Genomic DNA, 15,183 nt, shown 5'->3' on the forward strand with positions numbered 1-15,183 from the left:
TGTCAAAGCAGAGAGGTAAAAGTACCAAAAAGAGGAGAAAAAATAATAATTTACAAATCAGACTCATCTTTTAACCTTCTGCATATTACTCATCATTTGTATCTCTTGACAGATTTTCATCTTAGCACCTGTGGAATTATTGGTATGCACTTAAACAATTTCTACTATGGTGAGGAATTTTGAACTATATGAAGTATAATTAATTTCAGCTAGCATTTATATTTCTTTATAATATGTCTCTAAATTTATTATGTATCATTCCTTATACAGAATTCTCCACCTAAAATTCTTTTATCTTTGAAAATACAAATTCTATTTTAGTTTTAAAGCTCTGAAAAAACGCCTCTTCTCACACTGAGGTTTCCTTGATCCTTGAAATTTTCTTGGTATTTCTTTGCCCTACTCACCCTCAATGGAGTGGGAGAGAGAGAAAGTGGGCAATAGCTTTTACTTCTTTGAATATTTATAGGACATTTATATCTTCTGAGACTGAACTGTTGAATTACCATTACTGACATATCCTATATTTCAGAATATAAATGTCTTAAGATGAGGATCAAGTCTGATTAATCTTTGTATTACCCAATAACTTTATCCTGTATTACTCATAGCAAATGCCTGTTCAATGTATAATAATTGCATAAGATATTTTTGAAAAATATTGTTAATATTTATTATTTAAACGTCTTCTTTTAATAAATATTAAACATATTGTTATTCCCTCAATATTTCTTTTAAATTATTATGACAAATTATCAACTTACCTGAAGAGGGTGAATGAAATCTAGTTTCTCTACCTAAACAGTTACCTCCCTTTCTCACTAACTTGAGAATCTCTAGTCAAAGGTACCATGGGTACATTGGATGGAGCAAAAGTGGAAAATATGAAAGATTACAGAAGCTGTATTTGGGATATTGGATCCAAATTTACTATTATACTTAGGAATTAATGGAATGGAATATTTGAAATTATGATTATCGAAGGAGATCCAGTAAGTATGGTAGTATATCTGTTGCAACAATTCATCCCTCAAATCTTCCATCATCAATAGGGAAGAGTGAACTGGAGATATGACCAGCTCACTTCGTGTAGTGACAGCGAATGAAAAAAATTATGCCTGAAGATTATAACATTAAATATTTTATGAGATTCTAACAGTTCTAATCTTGACTAAGTACTAAGTAGTGGAATCAGAATGGAACTTCAACCAATTCTAATAAAACTAACAAATTTGCCACATACAATTTCTATTATATTAATTAAGGTACACTAGGTTTTATTAGACTCATAATTGTCTTCTAGTTCTGTCTATATGGTGTGGTAGTTACAGTTGGTGATCTACACATCTGTCTTTTTGGCTGAAGGGGTAGCGAAGTTTGTCAGACAGTGAAAAATAATCTCTAGAGAATGCACTTAATGACTATCTTAACGATTGGTTTAGAGATGATTGTATGATCAGATCTGGTAAAGAAATATAAGAGGAATTTTGCTGGTAGAAAGAACTTCTGAAAAATACTTATTTTCAACAAAGAGAAATGCTATGGAAGCTATCTCACCATCTCTTCCTCTCACATCTCTTTCTTGGTTTTTGACATTTTTGATGCTGCTTAGAGATGCTATAAGGCATCTGGCAACCACCAGAAAGATCAAGAGCTCCACACAGATGCTGACTCAGACCCTTGACATTACTGTGCCACTGAACAAACTCTGGAAATTCCAACATACGTGCGTGCGTGCGCGCGCGCACACACACACACACACACGCACACATACATACATATATATATACATATATTATATATATTATATTGAAATAACAAATATTTCATATATAAAAATTGAATATCATGTTATTTGGATCAAGGGACAACTAAAATGAACAGTAATTTTAATATCGGCTACATTGACATACAAGTGATCATTGCATTAAACTACTTGATGTTATTTGTAGCCTCCTGGCAATAGCGTGATTCACTTTAGAAACAATTTCTACTAGAGTGCAAACAAGATATTTTTAAAATATCAAAGCCCCCCCCAAATTTAAAAAGCTAGTTAATATCTGTGACAGAGAATACCATTCAATCCCACACTAACTCTGGCTCTTTATTGCCATTTTCAATAGAAATTCAAACTCAGTAGGCACATGGTCTGCCTTTTAAATTATTAATAATGACGAGTTACCAAGTCCCTTGTGATTGCATGAAGATCTCTGGCTTCTTAAACCTTCCTATCAGTTGGCTCGCATCAGTTGTCTTACACTGCCTTATACCAGTGCCACATTTTAGTTTTATACTACAGAATAACTTCACTTGTGCTACCAATATTAATGACTGAAGACCAAAGAGACCTAGACTGACAAAGATCTTGTAAGACCTTTTATTTAAGCAAATGACACAGTATCACAGAAAAGATTAAGGCTTACTGTTAGAGATTAAAATTTATTGTTAAAGATTTGAGCCTTTTGTTTCAGGTTGCCTTAAAGTTACCATAACAAAATTAAAAAGAAACATAAATACAAGGAAGCCAAAAACAATAAAATAGGCTTAAAAATTATGTATGGGAAAAGACTTCCAGTACGGTCACCATATCTGAACAGACTTGAAAAAAATAAATCTCATGCTATTTTTAAACTTTGAATTTTGAAATTATTACAGATGCACAATAAGTTGCAAAGATACTGGCATAGTCCCCATGTATTCTTTATCCCGTTTCTCCCAATGGTATCAAATAATTAATTGTAGTACATTATCGAAATTAAGATTTTGACATTGGTACAATGTGTGTGCATAAGTCTACATCCCTTTATTGCATATGTAGATTTGGACAATCACCACTGCAATCAAGGTGACAGGCTGTTCCATCACCACAAAAATATCCCTCATGCTACATTTGTGAGTTACATTCACAAATGCTTTGCAAACACTGATCTGTTTTCCATCTCTATGATTCTGTAGTTTCAAGATTTGTATAGCAATAGGATCATTCGGTATGTAACATTTAGGGACTGGCTTTCCACTTAGTATATTCCTCTGGAAAGTCAACCAGGTGCCGTGTGCATTTATAGTTCCTTTTTGTTGCTCAATATGGTTTCATGGTATGAAAGTACCACTATTTGTCTAACCACTTGCTCATCGAAGTACATTTGAGTTGTTTCCACTTTTTGAAAAACTATTTTGGCTATTGTGAATAAAGCTACTATAATCATTCAGGTATAGATTTTTCTGTGAATATAAGTTTTAATTTCTCTGAGATAAAATGTCCAGGAATGCAAGCACTGGGCCAATGGATGTTACATGGTAAAACAAACAAACAAACAAGCAAACACCTGGCAAGCTGTTTTCCAGAGTGGCTGTACGATTTTTTATTCTGACCTATAATGTATAAGTGATCCAGTTCACATCCTTGCTAGAATTTGATGTTGTCACTATTTTTTTGTTTTACCTGTTCAAATAGGTGTGATCTCTCATTGTGTTTAATTTGCATTTCTCTGATGGTTAATAATGAACATTTTTCAGGTGCTTATTTGCCATCTATATATATCTTTTTGTAAAATGTCTTCATGTTTTTTGCCCATTTTATAATTAGATATATTTTTTTATTGTTGAGTATTGAGAATTGCATAAATATTCTAGACCTAGTCTTTGATTTGTACTTCAGGTTTGCATTTTTTTTCTGTTTGTGGCATAAGTTTTAATCTTCTTAACAGAGTTTTTCATAAAACAGAAGTTCCTAATTTTGATGAGTAAAATTTATTAATTTTTCTTTTAATGAATTGTACTTTTGATATGAAAATTCCCTACCATGTTGTTCTCAGGACCTGAGGCCCCCAGCCAATCTCCCTACTTTTCTTTACTTTTCAAGAATCCTTTAACATCTGTTTATACATAATGGACAAGGTTATGTGATATGTTTTATTAGCTAGGCAAATAAAAAAAAAAGTTTATCTATTACATCTTCTAGACAGCAGTAGTCAGCCTATGCTAAGTTTGTGAAACAATTTCTCATGAAAGAAACCACCATCTGCATGATCTTGGAAAAAATTCTGTAATACTTAGGTCAACAGTAAAGCCAGTTTCACAGGAAGCAAGCTAAGTGCTTGTCCCTTCTCCCCTATGTCCGATTCAGATATGTCCATAGAAGATAATGCGTGCCCAGGTGGTCAATCCAAGGATTATTAGAACTATGAAAGAGATAGTCCTTCTATAAAAGGAAGCTTCCCTCCCTCCCTCCTTCCCTCCTTTCCTCTTTCCCTCCTCTTCTTCCTTCCTTCCTTCCTTCCTTCCTTCCTTCTTCCTTCCTTGTTTCTTTCATTTTCTTTATCAGCTTTATTGAGATGTAACTGACATATAACATAGTGTATGTTTAAGATGTACAGTGTGATGATTTGATACCTGTGTATATCACAAGTTTTTACCACAGCCAGGTTAATTAATATATCCGTTACCCTCATAATTACTGCTTTGTTTTTGCTGTTGTTGTTATGGTAAGAAGATTAAAGCTGTAATCTCCTGGCAGCCTTTGATATGATACAACATTGTTAAGTACAGTCACTATGCTGTATATTAAATCCCCAGAAATTATTCATCTTCTAACTAGAAATTTGTAACCTACCCACATCTTCTCATTTTCCACACCCTTCAGCTCCAAGCATCCATCATTCCACTCTGTTTTTGAGTCCGATGTTTTTCTATTCACTATATAAAAGAGAACATATAGTATTTTTCTTTCTGCCTGATTTATTTCTTTTATAATGTCACTAATGTCACTTTCATGTCACAAATGAAGATATTTTTTTAAATGAATATATTCCATTGTGTATGTGTACCTGTGTGTGTATTATGAACACTTATGTTGTTTCCATGTCTTGTCTATCATGAATAAAGCTGAAATGAACATGGGAGTGCAGATGTCTCTCTGAGATAGTGACTTCATCTTCCTCAGATATATACTCAGATGTGGCATTGCTAGATCATATGATAGTCATATCTAAAAATTTTTTTTAAGGAACCTTCATACTGTTTTCCATAGTGGCTGTACCAGTTTGCAATCCCACCAACAGGGCACGAGGGTTCCCTTTTCTCCACATCTACACCAGCATTTGTTATCTTTTACCCTTGGGGTGATAGCCAACCTAACGGTCGTGAAGTGGTATCTCATTGTGGTTCTGATTTGCATTTCCCTGATGATTAGTGATCTTGGCACATTTCACATGTACCTTTTTGTTGTTTGTATCTCTTCTTAGGAAAAAAAAAATGTCTAAATTATTGCAAAGACCAGTGTCAAGAGCTTTTCCCTCACACGTTCTTCTGCGAGTTGTACAGTTTCAAGATTTACGTTTAAAACCTTAAACTATTTCAAGTTAACTTTTTTTAAGTGGCGTAAGATAGGGGTTTATTTATTTAGCCTGAGAAAATCCAGTTTTCTCAACCCCATTTATTGAAGAGACTACTCTTTTGCAATCGAGTATTACAGCTCCCTTGGCAAATATTAACTATCTAGGCTTAAGCTTATTTCTGGGCTTTTGATTCTGTTCCGTTGGTATATAAATCTGTTATTATGCTACATGTAGTGGTGGGGGCAGGCAACAAGGGCCAGGGCCAACTGTGAGCCCACTGGCAGCAGTAAGAGCCATGGTTGTCACTGTGTATTACCTTGGCTTCTGGGTCTCTCCATGGACACATAGTAGTGGAGGCTGGTGACAGGGGTTGAGAGAGGGCCATGCAGGTGCACAGCTAGAAGGACTGGCTGCAGGTCAGTGCTGTGGTGCTAGCCAGTGAGAGAAGACAGGGGAAAAGCTATTGAAATCTGCAGGGGATCCACAGCAGCTGTGCTGCCTGTTGATTTCATCTTCGGCCAAAACTGATGGGTTTGTCTATAGGGCACATCACTGGGAACATTATCACTCTCAATGAGATTGGCCGATATTGGTAGCCCCTGCTTTCCTTCCTTGTTCCTGGCAGTCTCAATGCATCTCAACTTTCCAGTCCTCTGGATGGAGTGAAACCAAAGTGAATCCTTCGTGAGGAATCCCCAAAAGCTGGGACAGCTGGTTACTCATCCAGCTCTTCCTTTTCCAGCAAAGGAAACTCTTGCTGGGGAGTTCCGTCTTCACACTAAGCGGTGCTAGCCTGGGGAATTGAATGGTACAGGCAAAATGAGGCTGTTTCTCTTTTCCCTTTTTGTGTGGCTATTGTTTTTTTCCCACTGTATTGCTGAAGCTTCTTAAGTGAACTCCAGAGCTCTCTAGGGAGAGGTAAGAAATGAGCCTGCTTCCTCATGCTTAATGTACTCCTTAAATAGTAAATTGTGAATAAATGTTTTGATAATAGAGACAAAATTTGGAAGAAACTTGACTTCTTGTATTGCCTCCTAGAAGGATGTTGACTAAAAATCCACATTGGACTGCTCCATGAGTGAGGAAAAAAAAAAAAATCTACTGGGATTAATCTTTTTAAGCAATCATTATTTTAACCATTCCAGGACCAACAGGAACTACTAGTTATTAGCCACTTAATGCCACAATTCTCATGGTTGTTTTGTTTCGTTTTGTTTTGATCGTTTTGTTTGTTTGTTGGTTGGTTGGTTTTTGATAAATCTGAACCCCCAAGAAATAGATAGACACTATTAAGCATGGTTAGAAAGCATAGTTAGTTTTTCATAAAGCCTAAAGTTTTTCTCTTTCCATTACCTAAAATATTCTTACATCATCTACTACTTTTTTAAATAAAGTCAAGTAGGATTTCTTCCCCCAAAGTATGACAAAGTACTGTAGGTACCAAATGATTCAACACATTTTTATTGACCAAGTGAGGTAGGATGTAAGTAAATTTGCACAAATAGTACTTAAATGCAAGTAGTTAAATAAATGTGGTTGAGTTTTCTTGAGCATGGATACAAAATGTGTTATCCAGAAAAGAAAACAGATCACTATCACTTTCTATCTAAATGTTATAGTCCATACCAGCTGGTGAAAATGCAGTGAAGAAAGATCTCAACAGCCCTGTTCTGTGGAGGATTGTTCTGTTTATTACAGGAAGAATAGAGCCTGATGTTGAAATAGTTTATTTTCACAGTCTTTAAATATGTATGAAGGGAAGCTGTTTGTTTTGATATACTGGACTAATAGTGTTAATATTTAAACGGTTTCTCTTTTATTCTTAAAGTAATGCTTCATTAATATGTGAAATATAACATCACCTTTGGTCATATTGTTTTAGTCTGTTTGGCTGCAGGCTTAGTGTGACAGTCATGCATCGACTTACATAGTGAAAACTATTTTTTGCTGCTGAAGGGGACTAAAACTTCATGTTTAAACATAGGCTTTTTACAGAGAATAAGAGAAAATGAATAGTTAGAATACAGAGTTTTTAAATGACTATCAGATGTGAAATATGTTAGCGTATCTAAAGGTTCTTCTCTTTGACTAAGCAAATGCATATTAGCTTCTTTTTAATAGAGATCATCATTAAACTGACAAAGATTGAAAATTGATGTTATCAAACTCTTATGATTAGTAATATTTAACAACTTGCTGTCAGAAAGTCAAATCCAATAGCATTATTCATATGCCTTTTCTTAAGCATGTTTATGTGTAAAACTTCTGTATTTAAATGTCTATAAAAATTTTCAAATATGTACAAAAGTATAATGAAAAGTATAACTAATCCCCAATTCGCTTCATGGCCAATATTGTTTTAATTTACATGCCAATCCATTTCTTTTCCCCTTAAATTAATATGAAGTAAATCCCAAATGTCGTAAATCACCCTTAAATCAACAACTAAAGCACAGTTAGAATTATGATAACAAAAGCTAACAGTCAGAAAAAAAGTTAAACAAATGTGTATATTCCGCCATAATATCCAGTTTAAATGTAGGTACTGTTTCTTTTCCTCAGAATTCTTAAATATTTAGAATAATTATCACCTTGCCAATCTACTATAAGTCATTGTTGTTATTAACTTTACCTCAGCAACTTCCTAATGCCATGAGCTGAAAAGTACATCACAAGACAACTCCTGCCAACCTGGAGTTTACATTATAGAAAGTTAGGTAGACATGTATAAAAAAAGAGCGGTGATGGTACGCCATATTTTAAACACAAACGAACTTTTTAAAATACTAAGGTAAGAGTAATGGAATAGAAATACTTTAACTTATTTATTATCAAGACAATTCTGGATATGATTTTTAATTGTGAGCTGTTCTTGATGTTTTGATGATGACATTTCTAAATCTATTACCTGAATATGCATTAATATAAGTAAAAGACATAAACAAATATTACAGAATGGATATATGGTACATTAAAGATGGCTTCACATTCTCGGACGATGCTCCCACTGAAAAGTGGGGTCTGTGGCCCTAGTTCTAAGCATCTGTGAGGGCTCTAATTAACCAAAACATATAAACTAGTGACAGTGCCTGCTTCAGAGCCAATGCCTTACAGAACTGGCAGCTTCTACAGCCTGTGTCTTGTATACTCATTCTTGGAACCCGGCTACCATCTCGTGAAGAACCTCCTGCTTCCTCATGGGAAGAGGTTCATTGGAGGGGAACTTAGGACCTGCTGCTAACTGCACTTAGCTTCCCACTGACTGCCTGTGTCAATTTACCTGCCATGTGAACAAATCATCTGCAAATTTCCCCCAGCTCAAGTAGAGATGCTGCATCTCCAATTGATTAAAGCAGAGATGAAGGGTTTTCAATTGCAAATTCAGGAGCAAAATAATTGATTACCGTTGTTTTAACCCACTTGGTTTTCTTTGTTATGAAGCATTAGATAATTCTAGAAGAATAAATTTCCACATAAATTACTTTAGGCGACAGGCTTTATGAGGAAGGGCTAGTTTTGATGTTTACTATATATTTGGAGATAATTACCATTATCATTAAAACATCAAAGTGCTTGTTTGTTGAATATTCTCTGTCCTCCTGAAAGCCTCCACTAACACTATACGCTACTCTTTAAATTCCTTTATTTTTTTTCACCCTGTATGTCTCATATTCTTTTTTGCCTTGGTATTTTTAAAAAGTCATAGCGTGCATTTGATATAATTTTAATATACGTTCTGGTGTCAAGCTTCCTTATACATAGGATATAAAATCTCTTAAAATAAGAACTGTGTTTTTCAGCCCTTTTCATATTTGTCACATAACCAATGCTTATTTTTAAATAAATGAATGATTTAAACACTTCCTTGCTTAAGGCTGTTACTCAGTGAGTCTAAAATTTTTCTACCTAAATATACTTCACTATAGTAACTCTATAAACTGTAATATATTTTTTATCAAAAATATTACTTGCAGTAGATTACAATATAAATGATTCATTTTTTTATAACCATGATATATATTGAAATAAAAACTAGTCGAGTATTTGTAAGTTGCAGCTTTTTTTACCCGAAGAAAATACTACAAATCAGTCCTATGATCCAGTGTTTTCTCACGGAAACTGCACATGAAGGGATGCGAAGGAGAGAAATGAACTTTCAGCTTTTACGTCTTTAGTTATTATCACCTAAGTACATGTAGCTAGGAGCTAATGGCCTGAAATAAGAAATAGTATATCATACAAGGTCCAGTCAGGAGATGAGAGACAGCATCATTATTTTAATAAAGAGAATTTAACATAATGAATTGTTAACCACGTATTAGAGAAATGAAGACAGAAGGGGAACGTTGATCTGTTAACTGTGAGAAGCAGCTACCACCACAAGGGGAAGAAGATGCTGGAGTTACTAATCCTCACACACTTGGAGGAAGGGCCCTGTGGAGCTGGCTGCTAGATTTTTGAGAAAGGGGCTCACCAGGCGATTACTTGTTGTTCTGCTGAGGGATGAGGGGCCTTATTCTGGGAATACTCAAACTGGAGTCAACTAACTGCTGCTGCATGAACAAACTATCACTGTCAAAATGAAGAACCACTGCTAGAGTTTCACAGGAAACAAAGTGTACTTTCTTCTTTCTCTAGTATTTAGGTCTCCTTTATGTGTCCTCTGTTAGAAGATTCTAGCAAGTATTCTGCAGGAAAAGCTGAAATGTATTTTCCAGAGTCTCAGCCCCAGCATTACATAGCAGAGTATAAGAGGCTTCCTTTGAAGCTGAGAAAAATAACTTAAAAATCAACCTATATGGGTTATTAATAAAACCATCCTACAGTTTTGGTCTCTCTCCATTATCAGTCACCAGAGTCTCTGTTTTACATTTCCTGTTATTTAATGCCCCTCTTTCAGAAGGAAAGATATTGAATATTTCCCGTCAGGAAAGGAGGATTTGTGAATCACAGATATAATGAGAAAATACGCAATTACTCTGTGTGGATTTTTCAGGATTGGATAAGCTTGGACTAAATTAACAGTACACTTGGATGCAGACAGAAGTATGATTATATGTACATGTATGACTATTTGCATTGCTTTGAAATTATAGGTGGAGAAACATGCACAGAAAAGACAAAGGTAAAGGGTGAAACATAAATAAAAAACAAGAATTAAGTAGGAATAAGAAATGGATAAAAGGATGAACAAAAAATGTGATATTAACAGATTAGTTAAAAGGAAACCTAGAAAATGAGTGTAATCTTTTGTAATCTAAGTACAAAGCATATTCTTAGCCTAATGGAAATATATTTTAAGAAGTGAGAAGGTCAGTAAAAAAGCATAATCATTCTGACATCTTAAGAATAAATTACTCTACCTCTGCATCTCTGTTTTCAGAGACTCAATAAACTATTTTTGTACATAGTGAGTTGTAACTTGGTATTTTTTTTCAGTTTTAACATCTATAAGAATGGGCATATCTTCAGTATTTTTGTTTCACAGCAAAAATGTGACCGGTTTAGTAAAATTCATTCATTACTTAAAGATTTCCAGTCCCAGTATTACATTCCAAGAGATACAGTACATTAAGTCTATAAAGTATTGGAATATTAATTGAGAATAGGAAAGAACTTAATATGGCATATATTCTATAAATCTGTGACTCAAAGAGAAGACTCATTCTTTTATTCATTATCTATCTATCTATCTATCTATCTATCAATCATCTATCTATCTATCTATCTATCTATCTATCTATCTATCTATCATCATCATCATCTATCTCTATTTCTTCATATGCCTTTGTGTTTATATATGTTAAACTTATGTATGATAATTTTACATAACTTGAAGAATGTTTCTGTAAATATGACAAACTATCACACATCCAGGTAGAAAGTTTACACATCCTAATTATGTTTTTAGAATGGGCTGACTCAGTAATGCAGCATGGACCTTGGCCCTTTGTTCATTCCAGGCTGGGCGGTGGTTCGGGGTAAAGGATTTTGACTGGCAATTCGTGTTTTAGCCTTTACGTCAAGTTGGATGTAATCTGCTTTATAACATATATAATAAGCAGCAATAATTGTGTTTGCCTCTATGTTTCCACCACCACCCATGAGTTGATGTTATCATTAGAGAACATTTTTGCCATTCTTACATTTATTTTTACCTTATGTTAATATGCTTTCTTACCTTAATTTTCCTATATAAAAATACTAAAAGAAGAATAAACCTGCCTCCCACTTAGATTTTTTTCCTGGGCTATTATACTTGGAAGTTGGTGACTATGCAAAATATGTAAAACAAGCAAGATCTCACTTTTCTACTACATATTTATGATTTCAGTCTATAAAGTGCCTAAAGTACTGTTCCTATTCTTTTTCATTTAGATACTCAAATTTCATGGCACTTTGGGTAAGTGTAATGAATGTATCAGAAAAGCGTTCTTTTACAGCTTCAGTGTTCATGATTTAAAGTAAAAGAACCTAATTTCATATCTATAATTTTAATTTGGAAAGCTTTATTCAGTTAAACAATGAAACAGAATCTATAAATTTGAGCCAATTTGGCCTGTTAGTTTGATATTTGCAAAAAAATGTGTAGGTCAAGGTAATGCCTAGGTAACTCCATTGCTTATTTAATTGCATATAAAACATCAAGATATTTCAGAAACATAAAACGCAAAAATATTAACTACTTCAGATAGGAAGAAAAGAGCATGAACAACTTCTCAAGTGTATTTGCTTAACAGAAACACAATTAAAATATTCGAAATTTAAAAAAGAGGCAGAAAAAAAGGATAGGAGCTGTGGAGAGAAAAAGAGTCAAGAAAAGGAAAAAAAAAATAAAAGAATAAAAAATTTAAAAAAGAGAGAAGAGGAAAAAGGAGATAGAGAATTAGTAGGAAATGTAAGAGCAAGAGCAAGCAGGTGAAAAATATACAAAATATATTGCTAAATGAAGTCTGAGATTACATAGGCTTCACTATTAAATAAAGTCATAGAAAATTCATAGTTTAGAGGTTGATGTATATATAATAACTGAATTATAATAACTGAATTTTCTAATGATCTTATTCAGGGTATAAATTCTTATATGCGAAGCCATTCCGGTATTTTAAAGAGCTTTACATAAGTATTTCTATTTTCTTCAGATTCTAAAATTTTACAAAAGCCTAAATTTTACCACTTTTAAAATAGTCAACACATTGTAAATTAATGCACCATTTTCTTGTTAAAATCAGCCTTGAATAAAACGATCTGTAGCTGAACAGGAGCAATAGTGAAGGTGTGAACTACTTCAGTGAAGTGCTAACTTCAGAGCCCAAATGAGAACATTTAAATGCTAAGTTTTTTCAGCAACAGCAAACAGATGTTTCTACAAAATATCTTTTTTTTTTTTTTTTCGTGTTTTCCAAACTGCTTTTTCTATGTACGTTCACTTCTTCATTCTTCAAACTTGGACTTTCCTGCCACTTTACCAATTTCCAGTGCCCATTCATCCTTGAAATGTTTCATTTTTACTTCTCAATCTCTCCTCCTCTGCAGTAATTGCAATGGAAGATGGGTATATGGTTCTGCTCTAAAAAATGAATTCAGTATTAGTGACATGTACCAGGCTGATGGCACTGAAAACTGAAGGCCATTGTTTTAATCACAGCAACCTAGCACCAAACAACATATCTCACAGTTTGGCTGAACCACTGTTCTCAATTCTGTTCTGAAAGAAGGGACAATGATTAACCCTTCGGCTTAAAACAGAATTTGTGTTAATTTTTAAAATTGCTGTGAACGATATAGGTTTCTGCTTGAACAGGCATATTATATTGATGATGCCAATAAAATAGCCATTAGAAGCTATTGAATTTAGATGGCTCATGAAGGCAGACACCTGCCTACTAATTCTAAGTTCTGATTAGATTTGTGGTCGCACAGAAATTAACTTTCAAAAAGAGGATACACACATATTTCAAAGGTAACTTTTACGGTTCTAATATCATTAGCAAATTTTGTTTTCTACAGGGCATACAAATTCTAGCAATGTGTCTTTTAAAATGTGAAGGAATAAACTACTCTCCCCATGCAGAAGTATGTAATGAATATGGACAACACGCTAACTCCAATTAAGTTTTCCATTGTCTAAAATAATACTACATCCTCACAAAAACAAACAAACAAACAAACAACCAAACAACAAAAAAACAGCTCATAGTGGTTTTATGGAGTTAAGGGAATGAAACTGTGCCTAAGACTCAAGTTGAGTAGATTTAAATAAGGCACATATTCAGAGTGAACTAACAGCACAACCTGTGCAAATTGCTAAATTTTTCTGAGCTTCCTTTTGTCAGCTATGAAAAGATAGGGTAAAGCAGATAATTGAAACTTTCTCATATTCTTTTAATATTATCTGACTGAAATGGTTATGGGATTTTAAATCTAAAGAAAAACCCTATGGAAAAGTAGAGAAATCTAGAGAGTCTATTTCAGTGAATCTTTAAAAGAATATGACCCATTGTAGGCAGTTAGAATCACAAGCTTCCTTAATTTTGTGATTTGATGTAGCCTGAAACCAAGTTTCTTTCTAAAATATAATACCACTACTATAACACGTCACCCCACCATTAGAGCTTAATTATTTTGTACTTTAATGGATTTGCTAATCAAGATTGTCCTTAAAGAGAAAATAACTTTTAGGACATACCATACTTTGTCTGTCATTAGCTAATGTAATAACTCGGATTGGTTTTAGTTTAAACCTGCAGGATAGGACATAAAAAAAAAGCAGATGGGTTGGAGCCTGGCCTTTGAGGAGAGAAAAGCATCAGAAATGGCAAGAACAATTTTTAGCTGCCAGTTCAAATGTTTCGTAGACTAACCAGATTACATTTCAAGGATTAATGTGATTATGAGATGACTTGAATTTTAATTATGAGAGGTACAAATAACTAAATGAGGAAGCTACAGAATGAAACCTGCTAACATCAAGCTGAGTGACTAATCTGGGATCGAGTGATTAAAATCTAAGATCAAAACTAGCACAAGTGAGTAGAAGTTACATGAAGTAAATAACAATTAAATATCAAGACAAATTTCTTAATATTTTATAGTTGCGTAAATACAGAATAGTGTTTGTAGAGGTAATACTTTCTTTATTCTTGGGAATTTTAAGTAGAGTTTGGACAGCTATTGTCAAAAATTTTTAGACAAGCTTCTTGCCTAAAATTAGTATGTAGATTAGCATTTTGTAAAAAGTAGTCCACAAAATGTTAATTCCAAAGGACATCGTTATCTCTAGAAAAGGAAAAAAGCTTCTATGGTCAATTATGTATGGTAAGTTGAGTAAATTTAATCGTGAAACTTGAATGTATGTCTTCGCCCAATCTTAATATAATAATACGCTATTTAAATTCCCAGTGGAAAGAATGCTTATTAAACATAGTTGCCTATGGAATGTGTGTGTGTGTGTGTGTGAGAATGATCATATGGCATAACTTTTTATACAATATATTTTGAGAAGTGTAATCTACATCATAAATTAGACAAGATTTTATTTTATTTTTTTCAGAATTTGATCTGGTTCAAACTATTAATAGCGCTTATTGGATGTAGTAATTATGATTTAAATATAAAATACTTTAAAGTAATACCATTTTTCCTCCCTCAATCATGTCTCACAGACAAATCCCCAGCTAACCTATATGAAAAGTTGGTTGACGTCACATCTTTAGAAAGTTAAATTTCATTAAATCTTTTTGGGAAAAGTAATAACGATACTATAAATATACTTGATACTTTTGTAAAGAACTCAACATGAATTATGCCAGTTAATTATTATAAGAAAACTGTAAGGATGAACTCT

The 15,183-nt window shown here is 33.6% G+C and overlaps 1 long non-coding RNA gene across 1 annotated transcript in view; it reads right to left on the reverse strand.

Moving 5' to 3' along the window:
* Positions 1-4,618: 4,618 nt before the first annotated feature.
* LOC107506487 overlaps positions 4,619-15,183 on the reverse strand; it is a 114,553-nt gene continuing 103,988 nt past the window's right edge. Inside the window, exon 4 of the long non-coding RNA XR_001595941.2 lies at positions 4,619-4,695. This is a non-coding gene — a long non-coding RNA (uncharacterized LOC107506487). The remainder of the gene's footprint in view (positions 4,696-15,183) is intronic.

The sequence above is a fragment of the Rousettus aegyptiacus genome, unplaced genomic scaffold, assembly GCF_014176215.1.
Source record: "Rousettus aegyptiacus isolate mRouAeg1 unplaced genomic scaffold, mRouAeg1.p scaffold_m13_p_11, whole genome shotgun sequence".
In the NCBI taxonomy this organism is placed as follows: domain Eukaryota; kingdom Metazoa; phylum Chordata; class Mammalia; order Chiroptera; family Pteropodidae; genus Rousettus; species Rousettus aegyptiacus.